The sequence below is a fragment of the Rattus norvegicus genome, chromosome Y, assembly GCF_021556685.1.
Source record: "Rattus norvegicus strain SHRSP/BbbUtx chromosome Y, alternate assembly SHRSP_T2T, whole genome shotgun sequence".
Classification (NCBI taxonomy): Eukaryota; Metazoa; Chordata; class Mammalia; order Rodentia; family Muridae; genus Rattus; species Rattus norvegicus.
The window spans coordinates 33,558,534-33,579,376 of record NC_141555.1 but is presented as its reverse complement, the minus strand read 5'-3'; positions in this window follow the sequence as shown (position 1 = coordinate 33,579,376).

The window sequence follows — 20,843 nt, the reverse complement described above, 5'->3', positions numbered from 1 at the left end:
TGCCCAACATCGCCATACTCTGCCACATATGCAGTTGGATCCATAGGTCTGTCCATAAACAGTCTTTGAATATTGGTTCAGTACCAGAAAGCTCTGGTGAGTTGACTTTGTTGTTCTTATGGGGTTCAAAGCCCATTCAGCTCTTGTAATGCTTTCTCAATATCTACAAACAAGGGGTTTGTTTCCAGTTCTCTGATTTGCCACTAGCAATCACTTCTGTATTTGACATGCTCTGGCTGTTTCTCTAATGAAAGATCTATAACTGTTTATTGGCAGAATTCACATCTTAGCTTCATTAATCTTATCTAGTTTTGGTGACTGATATATGTCACCATATATATGGTGGATCCTACAACTATGGATTTTGGTGGACTATTTACATATATTCTGTGCAATTAGGTCAAGAATATAGGATCCACAAATGACATTGCCAAATAGATTCCCTCCTGTTCTTATGAACCTGCTGAAGTTGAGGTTTCACTGGACCTCAAGCCATACATATCACTGCACATCCCCCTGAAACTGACATTTTGACTGAAGAAACCCTCATGTCTTGCCCTGGGAACACAGGAAGGTAGATATTAGAGAACGGATATCTAATAGAACTAGAGAACTTCATTCTATAGTCAATGTTATCCTTTGTTTAACTGATATCTGTTAATTTTTGGATAAAATAATGATTTGGGAGTTGATCATTTGAAGTAGAAACACAATATTTCCACTGTTATATTCACTCTAAAGCTGGGTCAAGTTTGTTGCCAAATTTATTGCAAAAAATGGAATTGGAAAAATGAAATTTTTGAGTACACATGCAGGAATATATATAATGTCCCCTGTCAATGAATGTACAGTCAAAAAATGTAACACAATATTCATTCAATTAAAGGTCTGTGGGGAAAATTCTGGCACATGGGAAATTGAGAAAACCTAGGGTTTTGAATTGTATTTCACAGGTTTGGACCTGGGAATAAAATTAATCTCCAGAAGAATCTCCTTCACTCCTTGTTCCTAGATATTTTCTACCCATGCTAAGCCACTGACTAACTTTCTCCATTCAGAGCATGTGACCACTAATGAAGCAGAGAGAACTCTCTAGCTTTAGAGAGATGTAGCATGTAAAGTTTTCCATTGTGTTACAGGTGACACTCCTGGAAAGGGCACCCTTGTATCTGGTCAATGTAAGGAAGGCTATTTAGCAAGTAGGCTATGACAATTCTCAGTGACATCATCATTAGGCCCTCCATGAAAAATCTCTTGTATCCTGGAGAGCACTAGCTGCTTCTGTTTTGTCACAAGTGTTGTCTTGTCAGCAACTGTCTCTCAGATATTCCTTCCATGTAACTATGGTTTATTAATTGGCCTCTAATTCAGAGTAAAGAGCCATTTGGGAGGGAGAACAAACAGGATGAAGAGATCAGAGATGGGGAAAAGGAAGCTTGCCTTCTTTCTTGGTATAAAAGAAAAGAAGAAATATGTGGTTCTTGGGAAAAGACCCTGGGAAGATGGCTTTAGTTCTTTTGTTCTCTGGGTTAACTGAGCTCTTGGAGAAGTTGATGAACATCCTAAAGACCTTTGGAGACATGGTAAAGTTTCTGGATACCCCTTTTTAGGTGTTGATGGTCCTGGGGATTTTATGGATGATTTGTAATGTTTCCAAGGAAGAGTGCTAGAGCCAGATTGATTTTCCAATGCTTTAGAAGACATGGAAGTTTTCTGCTATACTTGGGCTAAAGGCAAAAGGTCTAAATGATTTTTTTTTCAATATGGACTTTCCCTCAGACCTTTGGAAATATAAAAAAAAAGTTTTTGTGTTTTTGATGTCTAATTTGCACAATGACAAATCACTTTGAGCATGGAGAACACTTTCGTGAGCCCTAGAGAGGGGTGAAGAAATTCCCTGAAACCCTAGGGCAGATGGTGAACATGCCTTTTTGGTAGAAGGAGGAGTTACTTGAGCATCTGGGACAATATGGAATGTCCAGCATGCCCTTGTAAGGATTGGCAACTTTCCACAGTTCCTTCATCATTTATGGAAAATTCCAAGGCCCTTTAGACAGATGGAGAAATTGTGGGACTCACCTGAGCAGTAGTTGTAGCTTTTGGTTTCTCTTTTGCAGAAGAAGATGGCACAAGATACCTTTTGGCAGAAGGGAGAAGGTTGAAACTGTCTTCCTTAGTGGAGAAATTACTCAAGACCCCATCCGAAGGATCAAATCTTAACCCTTTGTTTCTAGAAACTCGATGTCTGTGGTCCATTATGGTAGAGGGAGAATGTCGTCTATCTCTCCCCAGAGTGGATATGTGAAATAAATCTACTTAGGTAGATAGGGACAGTTGTAAAACATGCTGTTCAGATGCAGTAGATCCTAAGACATCCTTCTCAGATGAGGAAGGCCTTAATGTACCATGTATATGTGTAGAAATCCTGACTGTGATATCAGATTGGGGGGTAGGGATTAGAGCTACCTCTGAAGATGTGACCTCTCATAGAGCATCATGGACAAATGTTAAAGGACTTAGAGCCTCATTAGCAGATAAGGATTTTTCTAGATATCCTTGTGTATTTGAGGAAGTTCCAGGAGAAAGTTATTCTGCTGTAGAAGTGGAAACAGACTTTCAAATAGAACTGTCAGCTTCCCTAGCCTGCTTGATAGGCAAAATGGCTTCCAAGGCCCCTTTAGGAGATAAGGTAAAATCCAGAGCCTTTTGGGTATTTGGCAGATATTCTGGGTCTGCTTGTGGTATAAAGAAGGACTGGAAACCCTCTGCACATATTTGCAAGGGTGTGGAGCATCTTCTCTATTTGGGGAAGATGGCTGATCTTGAGGCGATTAAGAAGTTCCTATATACACCAGTGAAGTTTGTGGAGGTCATATCCATTCTTTTGCACAAATGGAATCCTGAATCCCTTTCCTCAGATGTCGAGGATGTTACAGACACTGTTGTTTGCGTATCATTTTTCCCTACTCCTCGTTGACATATGGTTGGATCCATAACCTTCTCTACAGGTGGAATATGTCCTAGAACATCTTTTGTACATGTGTCGCATCCACAAGCCATTTCTAAATATGTGGCTGTGGGTAGAACTCCTTTTGTAGATGTTTCTTGTCCCACAGTCTCTTTATGAGATAGAGTACTACTCAGAGAATCATGCTCAGTTTTGGGAAATTCTAGCACCTCTGATGAATATGTGGAAAATTTTGGAGCCTCTCCTTACAGGATAGAATGACCTAGAGTCCCCTGAGGAGGTAGGGGATGTTGTATCTTATCTGCACTTTGTATATATATGGAGTCTACATGGTCATTGACTGTGTGTTGTTATAAACTTGGCTCTTTTGGGCCTGATGTCAAGTCAGGAGGGTCCTTTTTGGTGGTAGAGGATATTTGAATAATTCTCTGTTGTATAGAGACATTGGAAGTACTGGGGGAGATGGTGAGGGTGCTAGATCATATTTTTTATATGCAGAAGGCACAAGACTTCCGTGGGTGGACTCAGAATTTTCTAACATATCTTGTATGGGTGTGGAACTCTCAAGAGCCCCTTCTGAAACTGGCAATCCTTCTTGATCTAATGGTGTACACGCAGAAAGTTTTGTCTCTGCTTGGGCTGTTATGTGTGTTATGAGGTTGACTTCGGGGTTTGTGACTGTATTTCCCCCCCTGGGATCATAAGTGATGATTTAATCTCATTTTTCAATAGTGGAAGACTTTGAAGCTCCTCTAGGTTTAATAGGGAAGTTCTGAAATCACCTTTGTCAGCAGAATCAGGTTTAAAACTCACTTTACCCTAAGCAGATTGCATAAGGCACTTTGGTGGATATGGGGGACATCTTTGACTGTCTTTCAGATTGGACAAAGCTCTCTGTCCTGCTTTGGCAACTGTCAATGTATTAAAGTCTCCTGTGGAGAGGGGGCATGTCTTAATCCATTTTTGGAATAAGAGTAATCACTGAGATTACCTTTAAGAGAAGTAGTTTTGCAGCCCTCTTTGTCTGATGGGGCCTATGTACCTCCCCTTGATGAGAGTGTATTGTTCAAGTCTCCAACTATTATTGTATGAGGGACTATGCATGCTTTGAGCTTTAGTAAAGTTTCTTTTATGAATGTGTATGCCCTTGAATTTAGGGCATTGCTATTCAGAATTGAGAGTTTTTCCTGGTATATTTTTTCTTTAATGTGTACGTAGTGTCCTTCATTATCTTTTTTCATAGCTTTTGCTTGAAAATCTCTTTCATTTGAAATTAGAATGGATACCCCAGCTTGTTTCTTGGGAACATTTAATGGAAAATTGTTTTCCAGCGTTTCGATCTGACTAAGTATATGTCTTTGTCATTGAATTGTGTTTATTTTTCAAGAAAAATGCTGGATGCAGTTTATATATACTATCAGTTAGTGTCTGTCTTTTTAAGGGGAATTGAGTTCATTGATGTTAATGATATCAGGGACAAATTATTGCTTTTTCCTATTATTTTTGTTGTTAGAATTCGAATTCTGTTTCTGCAGCTATCTTCTTTCTCTTCTTTTGTGTTTTTTTCAAAGTAGATTAATTTCTTCTTTGTCTGCTGTGTAGTTACCCTAATTGTATTGGAATTCTACATCTATTCTCTTTTGTAGGACTCTATTTGTGGAAAGAAATTATGTAAATGTCCTATTGTTGTGGTATATCTTGGTTTCTCCATCTACGGTAGTTGATAGTTTTTATAGTAACCTGGGCTGGCGTTTATGTTCTTTTAGGTTCTGTGTGATATATGCCTAGGATTTTCTAGCTTCCATAGTCTCTTTTGAGAAGTCTGGTTTAATTCTGATGGGTCTGATTTTTTATATTACTCAACCTTTTTCCCTTACTGCTTTTAATATATTTTCTTTGTTTTGTGCATTTTATGTTTTGACTATTGTGTGATGGGTGAAATTTCTTTTCTGGTCTAATCTATTTGGAATTCTGTATTTTTTTATGTTTAAGGATGTCTCTCTCTTTAGGTTAGGGAAGTTTGCTTCTGTAATTTTTTGATGATATTTACTGGACCTTTATGTTGGGAGTCTTCACAGTCTTCTATAACTATTATCCTTAGGTTTTATCTTCTCGTTCTGTCTTGGATTTCCCGGATGGATTGGGTAGGAGCTTTTTCTGTTTTGTATTTTTTGACAGTTGTGTCAATGGTTTCTTCTGCCCCTGAGATTCTTTACTAACTCTTTTATTCTGTTGGTTGGTGGTTGCATTTACGACTCCTACTCTCTTTCTCTTTCCCAGGTATTCTATATCCCTAATGTCTTTCTTTGGGTTTACTTTGTTGTTTCTGTTTCCATTTTTACTTCCCGATGGTTTTGTTGAATTCCTTTACCAGTTTAGGTGTACTGTAATTCTTTAAGGATTTTTGTGTTTGCTCTTAAAGGGCATCTACCTCTTTACCTGTGTTGTACTGTATTCTTTTTTTCTTTAGTCCATCTTTATTAAATTGGTTATTTCTTATTCACGTTTCAATTGTTATTACCTTTCTGGTTCTCCAAGGAAACAACTCCCTAACCCCTCCTTTCCCCATCTGCCTCCCCTTACTGGCCTCCCCACAACAATCCCATTCACTGGGGTTCAGTCTTGACGGACCAAGGGCTTCCCCATCCACTAGTGCACTTACTAGGCTATTCACTGATTCCTAAGAAGTTGGAGTCAAGGGTCAGTCCATGTATATAGTCTTTGGGTAGTGGCTTAGTCCCTGGAAGCTCTGGTTGCTTGGCATTTTTTTTCATATGAGGTCTCAAGCCCTTCAAATTCTTCCAGTCCTTTCCCTGATTCTTTCAACAGAGGTCCCATTCTCAGTTTAGTGGTTTGCTGCTGGCATTCACATATGAATTTGCTATATTCTGGCTGTGTCTCTCAGGAGAGATCTACATCCGTTTCCTATCAGCCTGCACTTCTTTGCTTCATCCATCTTATCTAGTTTGGTGGCTGTATATGTATGTGCCACATGTGTGGCAGGTTCTGAATGAGTGTTCTTTCTGAATCTTTTCTAAACGTTGCCTCCCTATTTCCTCCCAAGGATATTCTTGTTCCATTTCTAAAGAAGGAGTGAAGCATTTGCATTTTGGTCATTTTTCTTGAGTTTCACGAGTTCTGTGAATCTAGGGTATTTAGAGCATTTGGCCTAATATTCACTTGTCAATGAATGTATACCATGTGTGTTTTTCTGTGATTGGGTTACCTCACTCAGCATGATGTTTTACATTTCCATCCATTTTTCTATGAATTTCATAAACCCATTGTTTTTGACAGCTGAATAGTATTCCATTGTGTAGATGTACCACATATTCTGTATCCATTCTTCTGTTGAAGAGCATCTGGTTTCTTTCCAGCTTCTGGCTATTATATACTTATAAGTTAATATAAGGCTTTTATGAATTTAGTGAAGAACGTGTTTTTTTTTTTTTAATGTTGGAGCATCTTTTGGGTATACACCCATGTGACATATAGCTGAGTCCTCAGGTATTGCAATGTCCAATTTTCTGAGGAACTTCCAGACTGATTTCCAGGATGTACAAGTATGCAATCCCACCAAAAATTGAGGAGTATTCCTCTTTCTCCTCATCCTCACCAGCATTTGAGGTCACCTGCATTTTTTATCTCAGCCATTCTGAATGGTGAGTTGGAATCTCAGGGTTCTATTTGATAGGCAATTCCCTTATAACTAAAAATGTTGAACATTTCTTTAGGTCCTACCCAGGCATATGGCATGCCTCAGCTATGAATTCTTTGTTTAGCTCTGAACTCCATTTTTAATAGGGTTGTTTGTCTCCCCGCAGTCTAACTTCTTGAGTTCTTTGAATATTTTGGATATAAACGCTCTATCATTTGCAGGCTTGGTAAGGATTTTTCTCAATCAGTTGGTTGTCGGTTTGTCCTAACAAAAGTGTCATTTGCCTTACAGCTTTGTAGTTTTATTAGATCCCATTTGTTGATTCTTGATCTAAGAGCATAAGCCATTGGTGTTTTGCTCAGGAACTTTTCTCCAGTGCCCATGTGTTTGAGATTTTTCCCCACTTTTTATTCATTAGTTTGGGTGTATCTGATTTGATGTGGAGGTCCTTGATACACCTGCTCTTAAGCTTTGTACAGGGTGATAAGCATTGATTGATGTGCATTCTTCTACATGTTGACCTCCAGTTGAACAAGCATTATATGCTATAAATGCTTTTCTTTTTTCCCCCGTAGAATGGTTTTGGCTCCTTTGTTAAATATCAAGTGATCATAGGTGTGTGGGTTCATTTCAGGGACTTAAGTTCTATTTCGCTGATCTCCCTGCCTGTCTCTGTACCAAAATCATGCATTTTTTTTATCACTATTGCTCTATAATTCTGCTTAAGTTCAGGGATTGTAATTTCCGAGAAGTCCTTTTATTGTGAGGATAGTTTTAGTCATCCGAGGTTTTATCTTATTACAGATGAATTTGTAAATTATTCTTTCTAACTCTATGAAGACTTGGGTTGGAATTTTGATTGAGATTGCATTAAATCTGTAGATCACTTTTGGTAAAATGACCATTTTTGCTATATTAATCCTGCCAACCCATGGGAATATGACATCTTTCCATCTTCAGAAATCGTCTTAAATTTCTTTCTTCAGAATCTTAAAGTTCTTATCATACAGATCTTTCACTTCCTTGGTTAAAGTCACACTGAGGTATTTTATATTATATGGGACTATTATGAAGGGTGTCTTTTCGCTAATCTCTTTCTTGGCTTGTTTGTCTTTTCTGTAGATGAAGACTACTGATTTATTTGAGTTAATTTTTTACACAGCCATTTTGCTGAAGGTGTTTATCAGGTTTAGGAGTTCTCCACTGGAAATTTTGGGATCACTGAAATATACTATCATATCATATGTAAATAGTGATATTTTGACTTCCTTTTGCCTTTCTGTATCCCCTAGATCTTTTTTTGTCTGGCTATTCTGGCTAGAATTTTGAGAACTATATTGAACAAGAAGGGAGAGATTGGGCAGCCTTGTCTAGTCCCTGATTTTAGTGGCATTGCTTCAAGTTTCTCTCCGTTTCGTTTAATATTTGCTACTGGTTTGCTGTAAATGGCTTTTACTATGTTTACATACATGCCTTGAATTCCTTTTTTTTCCAGGACTTTTATCATGAAGTGGTGTTGAATTTTGTCAAACACTTTCTAAGCATCTAATGAAATGATTATGTGGTTTTGTTCTTTCAGTTTCTTTATATAATGGATCACATTGATGGTTTTCCTTGTATTAAACCACCCCTGCATGCCTTGGATGAAGTCTACTTGATTATGAAGATTATTTTGATGTATTCTCTGATTCGGGTTGCCAGTATTTTATTGATTATTTTGTGTCGATATTAATAAGGGAAATTGTTCTTAAGTTCTCTTTCTATGTTGGGTCTTTGTGTGGTTTAAGCATAAGAGTAATTGTGACTTCATAGAAGGAATTCAATAGTGCTCCATCTGTTTCAATTTTGGGGAATAATTTTGATAGTATTGGTATGAGGTCTTCTATGAAGGTCGGATAGAATTCTGCACTAAATCAGTCTGTATCTGGGCTTTTTTTGGTTGGGAGAACTTTAATGACTCCTTTTACTTCATCATGAGTTATGGGGTTATTTAAATGGTTTATCTATTCCTGATTTAATATTGGTACCTGGTATCTGGAAATTGTAAATTGTAAATGGAAATTGTCCATTTTCTACAGATATTCAAGTCTTGATGAATATAGACTTTTGTTGTAGGATGTGATGATTTTTTGAATTTCCTCTTATTCTTTAGTTATATCTCCCTTTTCATTTCTGTTTTGTAAATGTTTACACACTCTCTGTGTACTCTCATTAGTCTGGCTAAGGGTTTATCTATCTTGTTGATTTTCTCAAAGAACCTAACTTTGGTTCTGTTGACTCTTTCTTTGGTCCTTTTTGTTTCTACTTGGTTGATTTCAGCTCTGTGTTTGATATTTTTCTGCCTTCTACTCCTCCTGGGTGTATTTGCTTCTTTTTGTTCTAGAGCTTTTAGGTGTGCTGTCAAACTGCTGACATATGCTCTCTCTTGTTTCTTTCTGCAGGCACTCAGAGGTATGAATTTTCCTCTTAGCAAAGATTTCATTGTGTCCCATAAGTCTGGGTATGTTTTAACTTCATTTTCATTAAATTCTAAGTAGTCTTTAATTTCTTTCTTTATTTCTTCCTTGACCAGGTTATTATTTTGTGGAGCATTGTTCAACTTCCATGAATATATGTGCGTTCTTCCCTTATTGTTATTGAAGGCCAGCTTTAGCCCTTGGTGGTCTGATAGGACACATGGGATTATTTCTATCTTTCTGTATCTGTTGAGGCCTGTTTCATAACCACTTATATGGTCCATTTTGGAGAAAGTACCATGAGGAGCTGAGAAGAATGTATATCCTTTTGCTGTAGGATAGAATCTTCTATAAATATCTGTTCAGTCCATTTGAATCATGACCTCTCTTAGTCTGTCTATGTCTCTGTTTAATTTCTGTTTCCATGTCCTGTCCATTGATGAGAGTGGGGTATTGAAATCTCCTAGTATTATTGTGTGAGGTGCAATGTGTATTTTAAGCTTTAGTAAGGTTTCTTTTATGTATGCAGGTGCCCTTGTTTTTGGAGCATAGATATATAGTATTGAGTGTTCATTTTGGTGGATTTTTCATTTGATAAATATGAGGTGTACTTCCTTATCTTTTTAGATGACTTTTAGTTGAAAATTAATTTTATTCGATATTAGAATGGCTACTGCAGCTTGCTTCTTCTGACAATTAGCTTGGAAAGTTGTTTTCCAGCCTTTCACTCTGAGGTAGTATCTGTCTTTGCCCTCTGAGGTGTGTTTTCTGTAGGCAGCAGGATGCAGGGTCCTCATTGCATATCCATTTTCTTAATCTATGTCTTCTTATTGTGGAGTAGAGACAATTGAGGACGAGAGATATTAAGAAATAGTGATTATTGCTTCTGTTATATTCATCTTTGGATGTGAGGTTATGTTTGTGTGCTTTCCTTCTCTTTGTTGAGTTGCCAAAACGATTAGTTTCTTGCTTTTCCTAGTTTTTAGCTTGCCTCCTTATGTTGGGCTTTACCATTTATTATCTTTTGTAGGGCTGGATTTGTAGAAACATATTGTGTAAATTTGTTTTTGTCACGGAATATCTTTGTTTCCCCATGTACATTAATTGAGAGTTTTGGATCATACAGTAACATGGGCTGGCATTTGTGTTCATTAGGGTCTGTAATACATCTGTATCTGATCTTCTGGCTTTCATAGTCTGTGGTGAGAAGTCTGGTGTTATTCTGAAAGGTTTGCCTTTATATGTACGTCTCTGTCTTCCACAGGCACTTTAAGCATATGTCTGTATACACTGAGATACACATGCATACAATTAGAACTAAAAATAAAATAGTTTTTAAAGAGCATCCACTTCACTAGGCGGTAGTTATACATGCATTTAATCACAGTACTTATGAGGCAGAAGGAGGAGGATCACTGGCAGTTTGAGGCCAGCCTGGTTAATAGAGTAAGTTCCACAACAAACAATGATGCACAGATAAACTCTGTCTTAAAAAAATTAAAAACAGTTCTGGAGAGATGGCTCAGTGGTTAAGAACACTGACTGCTCTTCCGGAGGTCCTGAGTTCAAATCACAGCAACCACATAGTGGCTCACAACCATTTGTAATGAAATCTGATGCCCTATATATCAAGAATGAAAAATAAATCTTAAAAAAAATAAAACTAAAAACAAAGAAACAAAAAGTACACATAGTAATATTTTGTTACCTCCATAGTACAGGAAATAGCCTGTATTAAACATAATTCAAAAGGTAGTCACCCATTTTTGTTTCTTCCTTATAAACTTGAAAGACCCCCCCCCATGAGTCTTAACTCAGAGCTGCAACAGGCTTGAATAAGCAGAGGCACGAACAGATACCTAGGGCTGAGTCACCGTTAAAACTAACAGACCATAAAAAAAAGGAATACAGAACAGACTAGGAGTACTGGATATGACTCACAGGCCACCTGGCAGGAAGGGATAATCCCCTAGCCCCGGACATTCAGGACGTCCCAGTCTGCACGTACTCTCTTACCACGTTACAACCTCATTTAAATATGATTCAAACCTGCCAAAGTGTGTAGCTATACATTATTATTTCATCATGTGAAATAGCCAATCATATGTGAACATGTCTATGTGCCTCGTTTAAATCCACCAATCCCCGTAACTATGCATCTGCTTCTGTACGCCTGGTTCTGCTTCCCCAAACCCTATAAAAGCCCCATGCTGGAGCTGCTGGGTGTGCACATCCTCTGAAGAAACTGTGTGCCCGCTGGTTCCTGTGTTTTCCAATAAACCCTCTTGCTGATTGCATCCGGAGGTCTCGGCTCGGTCATTGGGCGCTTGGGTCTCCTCCTGAGGGAAAGGTCCTCTCCAGAGGTCTTTCAAAGTTTGACTATTAATATACATGATCAGTTTGATCATGATCAACTTGGACCTATCTTTGAGGATTTCCCCAGAAGTCTAGCTGAAAAAGGAAAACCTACCATGATTGTTGGCATGGAGTACGCAGATAGGCTGAACTGAAAAGAGAGGAAGATAAAGCCAGAGGAGTGGCCATATTCATTTCTTTCTACTTGACTGTGAAATCTACATGCTGCACTCATTTAAACTCCTGCCACCATGTTCCACCAGGATGAGTCAAAGGAAGTTCTCTTCTTTTTACTTTCTTCTTGTCAGGAATTTTGTTCCTACCAAAGAAACCACATGAAAAACATATACATATTATGTATACACACATATGTATGTATGTATGTATGTATGTATGTATGTATGTATGTATGTATATATGTATATAAGTATATATATATATATATATATATATATGTATACATGAGTATATACATCCTTCCATTCATTCATTTCCACATTCACTTTTTTGCTTGACAACTGACTACATTCAGTTGCTGAATTACTCATTCTTCAAGTTTACATTGGGTGGTAGATTTTCTGCTTTCTGAAATAAAACAAAACTATGAAGTGGAAACTTTACAGTTCTTTGAAAATTCTTTTGGATGGTGTTTTACTGTTTTGCAGAGATCATCATTCAATTCACAGAAATGGCATGGTGGCTCACAACCATCTGCATTTGTCTGATAACTTTTTCTGTTTTGTCTGAAGACAGTGACAGTCTACTTGTAGACATTAAATAAAAATAAATAAATTAATTAATTAATTAATTAATAAGGCAAACTCCAAATAAAGGTAGCCGACATTATTTACTGGTCATTTTTAAAGTATTGAAAATGTTCATGGTTTTGCTGCAATGTTACTTAACAACCCATGTAAAAATTTTTGTGACCAAAGAGATGGCTGAGAAGCCAAGGGCACTGGCGTCTCTCTCAGAGGACTGTGATGTGCTCCATTGCCAGAACCCACATGGTGATTCACAACTGTCTTTAACTTTAGTACCGGGATTACCCAATGCTTTCTTTTAGTTTCTGTGGTTACCACGCAATAATGTGGTGTAGAGACATGGAAACAAGCAAAAACACCTTTATACGTAAAACAAAAAATAAAAAAGGATCATGAAAATATTACCTTTTTAGGTTTTCAGCATTTTAGCACTTCACCACAGTTTTAAATGCTGTATTTAATGGCTTAAAAATAAAAATGTGGATCAGAGATTGGCCACTAAGAGAATACAGAGCTCTCAGGAATGTTAAATAAACGGAATACAAACCCAGAGGTCTAAGAGAATTTTGAGAGAGTCTGTACTGTTATTTACTATCTTCCTTTCACATTTCCTATATCTTTAATAGGGTACAGATGTGGGAACTATGCATTACATTTCCTAGGTGAGTAGCAAATCAAGAGTGTCCCCGCGAGCAGGGACCAAGTTATTCAGGTTCCCAAAGGGTTGCTACCCTTATTCCAAGTAAGGGGGTGTATATTGGGGCCGCTTGAAACTAGCCAAAGACACTTTTCATCAACAAAACATGAAAATTTGATTAAATCATTTTTCTTAACTCTTTCCTCTCTCCCTGAGTTAGCACTTGATCTCTCCTATGAATCAAGCCTCCTTAGACAATACCTTCCCCATGGGGATGGGATGACTCTTATTCGACCAGTCTTACTTCCTTCTCCAGCGATGCAAGAACGATGCAGCCTAAAGAGTCCTCAGTCTCCCGGAGGATCTCCATTCTCCATTGTCTGGTAGTTGGCTGTACTTCGGGGTCCCTGTTCAGGTGCCACTTGTCCCCGCCAGTGGGGACCCAGTTATTCAGGGTACAAAAGGGGTGCTACACTTGGGCCTAAATGGGGGGTGAGAGAAGAATGAGACCAAGCAAAAGTTCTGTTGTCAAGGTCTCTTTCATTGAGAGAAATGTACAGCATTTAAAGCTCTGGGTCAGGAATAGAAGTGGGAATTGAAGCTTAGGGTGGGGGAGTTTGGGAAGTGCCCAAGGATATAAGGTGAATCTCTACACTGCAAGATATCCTCCTATAACAAAGAGGCAACAACTTTCGGGGACATGTTCTTTGAAAAGGTCGAACCCTTCTCACGAATCTGCTCAGGGACGTCTGGTGTTTTGCTCAGGCTGAAATATCCTGTCATTGCTCCGAGGGACTTCCTGGGAGAGGCTCTTAGAGGAGTATGTGTGGCCAAGAGTCACGTAGCCCATTTGAGCTAAACAGTCACAAAGCTGTCCAGGCCCAAATCCATTATGGCTCACTAGATTTCCCCTCTTATTCTTTTAAAAAAGACCATTAGGTGGAAGTAGTGGTCTGAGAGAGATCAGACATTCCTTACAGAGTGCCCTGCCTGTCCATAGCAAGCCACTCTTGCATTTAGGACTTCACTCCAATGGCTAGGAATGAACTTATGCTGTAACACACCGTTCTGGGATATATGTGTGTGTTTAGGTGTGGGGGGGAACTAGGCAGAGGAACACTTGACCAGCACTTGGTATGTTTAAACGGGGTGTAGCCACCTCTGTGTTAGGATTGACGTCTCGAACCCCAGCCTTATCCATCATAGGATCACCTTGTCTCCCCCAAGGCACCACGTCTTAGATTGGTCCAGAGTCAGAGGAAGTTGCCCATTGCTGAGGATAGCTACATTGGTTCATCTTCTCATTCCTCTTATTTGAGCCCAGAGATGAAAGAGCAGGGGTTTGATGGCATTAATTTAAGAGATTGTGAAAGTTGAGCCTCTCCTGATAAGTAGTGGTCACCTCATCTGGTCCTCCTCAGCTGCTACAGCTATACCACCCATAGTCAAGCCACTCCTGTAATAAAATTTAGAATTACCAATTGTTAGCAACTACTCCAGAAAGTTCACCCACTGTGCTTGCCTAACAATAGACTGGGAAAGGGTAACTCCAGACACTTCAGACACAAAGGCTGCAGCACTAATGGCTGCTGAAATAGCAGAGAAAATGCCAAGGCCTTTCCCAGGACAGTTCAGGATCGGTCATTCTTCTCTGGAACAACTAGCAGGCAATGGAATCATGTCTGAGATCTGCAGAACCAGGGCAGAGTTCCCCAGTCCACAGCAGCGTCATGCAGATGGCACTCTTGTGAGACTACAGACTGCAAAATGACAACACCAGGTAAGGCAGCAAGAGTCACCAGGGGAATGAGGGGGGCAGGTGATAGCAGCTGGTGTCCAGTCTTCTCCAGCTAGTAGCAGTGCACAGAGGGTCAGAGGGCAGGCTGTGGTGGGATGGGACACAATGACTGCAGCAATGCCAAAATCTCCGTGGTGACAAAAGATGAGGGGGAATCCTCCATCTTCCTCCAAGGGCACAAGAATGACTCCAGGGACCCAACCACAAGAGCTGAAAGTTCATGCTCCCAGGATCAGCAAGTCTTACCAGCCACCTCTGGCAGCTGGCATACTCCTGTAGCATCCTGTAGAAAAAAAAAACACAAAGATTCCCTCTTACCCATAAAAATACCTTGACAGAATCATGCCAATATGTGGATCTTTCTATTTCACCTAGGCAGAAGTATGCCTAGTTGTAGGGTACCATAAACTCAGAGTGTTCCTTGGCATACAAATTTTAAAATTGGAAATAAAAGGGGTATAATTAAATAATTGTATAGCATACAGGGTTGTAACTCCCCATCTTATTTATTAAGATATAGTTAAGATATTATTTATTAAGATAAGTCCTTGAGGATTAAATTGAGGACACTGAGCACTTATATTTATAAATTGACTTTTATACCAAATTATTGTCTCCAGCATTATTATTTTGGTGACAAAGAATGAGATTTTTTGACTAATTGTTACTATGTAAGGGATATAATCTGCCTGGTATCATTGACCTCCCTTGCTAAGGTGTCCAGGCAATCCAGTATGCGCTCTTAAATGGCCTATAAAGGAACAGTACTCACTGCTCTTAACCACTAAGCCACCTCTCCAGCACCACACCAGCTTTATTTACCTAAACATAACCATTAACTAGAAATGCCAAATCCTGTAAACAAGGTCCAGACTTAGCCTTATTTAGAAATCCCTGAGTTGGCAGGGTGTGGCTGGACATAGAGAGTAAGCAAATGGAGACTTCCTATTGCTGTGAAGGTGTGCTATCAACTCCATTACCATTTTTAAAGAGCTGTGTATGAGTCTATGGTTTAATTTAGTTGTCTGCACCAGAGCTCTAAAAGGAAAGTGAGTTGTCAGACATTCACACCGAAATCATCACTCACTGATTTCATGTAGAAAACTTGTCTCCAATAAAGCATTAACTAATTGTAAAATTAAAGGGTTAGAATTATGTAAAAAAAAAAAGAAAACATTTTAATCAATTGTAAAACATAAGCCACACATTGGCTATCTGTATGTGAAATGAAGCTTATTTTTTTTAACATTTTAAAAACTGGCTATAGCACACAATTTAATGATCTGTGCTGAAGCAAGGGAAACTTAAGAAAAAAAAGAAGTGATCAAATCATACATGTAGCCTTTTCATTAGATGAACCACCTATAAATACAGTAAGCTAATTTCCTATGGGTTGCATGTACAAATTTACAGGAAATACAAAAGCATGCAAAGAGTAAAATTATCAACTTTGCCTGAAAAATTTGTATATGTGATAGGCCAAATATCAGTATTTTGTAATAACCAATTTAATTGCTGTTTGGAATAAGATATGTTTTACCAGGTTTCTTTTTAAAATACTTCCAAGACTCTAGCCTAGGGGTTGGGGATTTAGCTCAGTGGTAGAGCACTTGCCTAGCAAGCGCAAGGCCCTGGGTTTGGTCCTCATGTCTGAAAAAAAGAAAAGGAAAAAAAAAAGACTGTATCCTACAATTCTGTATTAATACAACTGTAGCTTTATCTTCAATGAGGATAACAAATAAAGGCATAAGTCCTCTGGTAAGGTGAGGTCCTTAGCCAATTAACATATCCTTAGAAGCTTTAAATTAGTTTCAAATATTCTTTTCTGGAATAGTGTAAGATCTACTCCCCAAATATTAAAGCTCATTTTGGGAGCAAAGGTTTGTCGTAAAAATTTCCATATACACTGAAAGATTTAAAGTTTTAAATTCTTACATTGAAGAAGTGACAATATTACATAATATGTGGCTATTAGCCATTTTTTTTTGTAAAATTTTTAATGATATCACTTTATGGGCCGTCTAAAATTATAAGCAAGCTCACAAAATGAAAACTCAGAATCGCCATGACGTAAACAAATTGTATAAATCAATCCTCTAAATCTATCTTGAAATGGCAGTTGGAGTAAGCAAACAAGCTCTAATTTTCTCACAAGTTCTAAAACCTCATCAGTCCTGCAAAAATCTTGTAACAATCAGTACCTGTTTTTTGTTGTTTTTTTTTGTTGTTGTTTTTTATAAATAAGTTTGAGTAGGTCAATGTAACACTGGCAATCTTTAATCACAATCTTTAAGTTTTCCTTGTAACTCCAGAGCACAGCCACAACTTTGGAAAGTAACCTGAGTTCTGAGTACGTGACTACGGACCTGTGTTTGGGACAGTGGAATTAGCATCAAAATATAGGTAACTTAAAGGAAAACCACAACTTTGGAAAGCAAAACTCACGTCCAACAACCTAGTCTGTATAGTCTCCAAAATACCGAGTCTATCCTTCATGCTACAAGTTCGACTGCCAATTACTACATATGAACGCATGATGGTGCTGTCTCCAATAGCTCATCAAGAGACATTGCCCTAAATTCTTGTAGAAGCCTGTTTTCTAGGATAAGAGTTCCATAAAAATATTATCTCAATTTAGACCTGTTTCCCCAGGTTGGCTCATACCATATGTTGTCTAGAATGACTCCGTCGAAATTACAGTTTTAGGCCAACTTTCTGTTACCAATGTTAAACCTTTTTAACTATAACCAATAACTTAGAAGCCAATAATCCATGACCATAGCATATAGAGCAAATTTATACATTTAGAACCAGTTAGAAACAAAATTGAAGTGGCTACACATGCCTAAAATATTTAGACCAAGCACCATTTTTACTATTCTAGCTGTGATTTTAAGAGAAGCACCTTGTCACATGCTAAGTCTAATAATAAGTCAGGGATTTTTCTAAGAGAAACCTTCCATCAGCTCCCATACCATAGAAGCTGAGGAGCTAGTTGTTGGTGCCTTTAGGATCAGCTCCTGCAGACGCTCAGCCACGGGCAGCTTCTCCAGCTGACCTAGGCTCCCAGCAACAGGCACAGGGCTCCAAAGGCCAAATGAAACTGTTTTTTATTAATATTTACCCCCCCTTTTTTTTGGTGAAATGAGTTAAAACCAAGTCAAAGTGTGAACGACCGGAAGATAAAGTTGTTTTTTTTTTCCATTTTTTTCTTTTGAACATGAAACATAGAACATTTAAAGAATGAGATACAAAAACCACAGACATAAACTGACAGACATGGCCAGTTTGGTGCACCAATGAGAGACAATAGACAGAAAGGGGAAAAACTAGATGGCGTCCTACAGAAGGGACCCAAATATCCTACCTGTGGAATCCAGAACCAGAAATAAGCATTTCTCCAATAGGAGCCAGCAGAGATGCAGGACGTCTCCTGCCTTTCTTTTGTTCCTAGGAGAGTTCTGAAAGTTTTTCTCTTTCTCCAAAGCATCTGTGGAGAGTCCAGGAGGACTCTTTTTCCCAAACCCATTCTCTCTCATGTCTAGGGTGTAAACTATCTCTGATCAGGGTCCAAAGACTAAAACATAACAATAAAAGAACACATACAGAAAAACACTTTACCATTACGTTGTCCCTTTTTTATTACAAGTTTTACTTATGCTAGCCCAAATCCTCAAGGCCTTTTCTAGATCATCTTACACCAATAACTGAAAAATGCCACAGACACTGGGTCACCTGCTTTCAAGAGTTTATTAAAGTCTTTACCCACCTTATTCCAAGTAAGGTGGTGTATATTGGGGCCGCTTAAATCTACCCAAGGAGGGAGTTGGGGTTTTAGCTCAGCGGTAGAACGCTTGCCTAGCAAGCGCAAGGCCCCAGGTTCAGTCCCCAGCTCCGAAAAAAAAAGACAGAAAAAAAAAAAAAACAAACAAAAAACAAAACAAAAAAACAAAAAAAAACAATAAAACAAAAAAAAAAACAAAAAACAAAAAAACTAACCAAGGACATTTTTCATCAACAAAACAAGAAAATTTGATTAAATCCTGATTCTTAACTCTTTCATCTCTCCCTGAGTGAGCACTTGATCTCTCCTATGAATCAAGCCTCCTTAGACAATACCTTCCCCATGGCGATGGGATGACACTTATTCAACCAGTCTTACTTCCCTCTCCAGCGATGCACGAGAGATGCACCCTGAAGAGTCCTCAATCTCTCCGAGGATCTCCAGTCTCCAGTGTCCGGTAGTTGGCCGTACTTCAGGGTCCCTGTTCAGGTGCCACTTGTCCCCGCCAGCGGGGACCCAGTTATTCAGGGTCCCAATGGGGTGCTACACTTGGGCCTAAATGGGGGGAGCAAGAGAAGAATAAGACGAAGCAAAAGTTCTGTGGTCAATGTCTCATTCATTGAGAGAAATGTACAGCATTTAAAGCTGTGAGGCAGGAATAGAAGTGGGAATTGAAGCTTAGGGTTGGGGAGTTTGTGAAGTGCCCAAGGATATAAGGTGAATCTCTACACTGCAAGATATCCTCCTATAACAAAGAAGCAACAACTTTTGGGAACATGTTCTTTGAAAAGGTCGAACCCTTCTCAGGAATCTGCTCTCTGACGTCCGGTGTTTTGCTCAGGCTGAAATATCCTGTCATTGCTCCCAGGGTCTTCCTGGGAGAGGCTCTTAGAGGAGTATGTGTGGCCAAGAGTCACGTAGCCCCTTTGAGCTAAACAGTCACAAAGCTGTCCAGGCCCAAATCCAATATTGCTCACTATAAGAGTATGCATATGACTAATTTCTAGCCAGCAACATATGACCAGAGACCACAGTCAAAATGTGTGCCGTTTTTCTTCTTTATGTTTACCCTCCCTAGTACTGAGGATCAAATTCCTATATACTTAAATATAGTTTCTTTATTCAATATCAGGAATGTATGTGTAAAGTTACAATACCTGGTGTTGGGAATTGTTTTATTTTGGCTCCCAAAATGCCACACTTCCAGACATTAGAGTCCCTGAGAGCTACAACTGATAATAAAGAGTTGCCATAGCCAATAGCTGGGCAGAAAGTCAGAAAGCCAGGTCAAGGGATTGAGAGAGAGGGGAGGATGAAGAAAATGACCATGATCCAGTGTTAGAAGGATCAGAGTTAAGAGCTACAGGAGAGAAAGCAGCCAGCAATGTAGGTGAAAAAGAATAGAAACCTACTGGAAAGTGGGGTGTTTCCCAGAAGGTAACAGGGCACCAAAGATATAAGATAGATTTAAAAGGTGTTAAACCTGGCATGCTGGGTAGAAGGGAGATGGTAGTGAGAGAAAGAGTTTTTAATTAGCCCAAAACTCAGCATAGGACTTGTCTCTGTAAGACAGATTGTTAAAAATACAAGAGAACTACTTTGCTTATCACCCAGTGTGAGCAACTGTTCTTTGTTCTGCCCCTGTGATGTTTACTTAAGCCCCTACTTGTGCTTTCCACCCATCCTGTCCTACAGAGAGCATTCCAGGATACAGGCAGCCCAAACCTAACCAGAGATGTTTCAAATACATATGCTTCATCAATTCTGACAAACTTTTAAAAATAATGAGGACCTGAAGACCTGACCCTTCTCCTGATTTAGTAGCTCTGTTCCAAGTACCAGGGGGCCATAAAAACTTTTGACGTCCCCTTATCTCCTGGAGCCATAAAACAATCCTGTAATTTGCAGTACATTCTCCTTCGACATCTCCCCATCCCTTGGGGGTCACAGCCTCTGCCTTTAAATACTCTTTCTCCCAGCCTTTCGGGGTCGACACCCCTGTCTCCGGCGTGGGATATGTGTCGGCCAGGAGATCTCCATAATAGATCTCCATAATAAACCTCATCTTTGCTTATTACATCCAAAATGGTCTCTCTGTGTCTGGGGTCCGCGGTTTCCCAAGATTTGAGTAAAGGTCTCTCTGCATGGGATCGTTCAGTAGCTGTCAGGAAGATTAGAAATGTCCAGACATTGAGTGTGTGTGTGTGTGTATGTGTGTATGTGTGTGTGTGTGTGTGTGTCTGTCTGTCTGTCTGTCTGTCTGTCCTTCATTCTCGAAACTAGAGAACACTTGGGCAGGTCCCGTGCCTGTACTACAGAGCCAAAGATGTTTAATTGATTCACTACAGTCTCGTACATCGAGGTCCCAAGTGAGGGTCGCATTAACCTGAACACAATGGTTACACAGCCCACTCAACCAATGT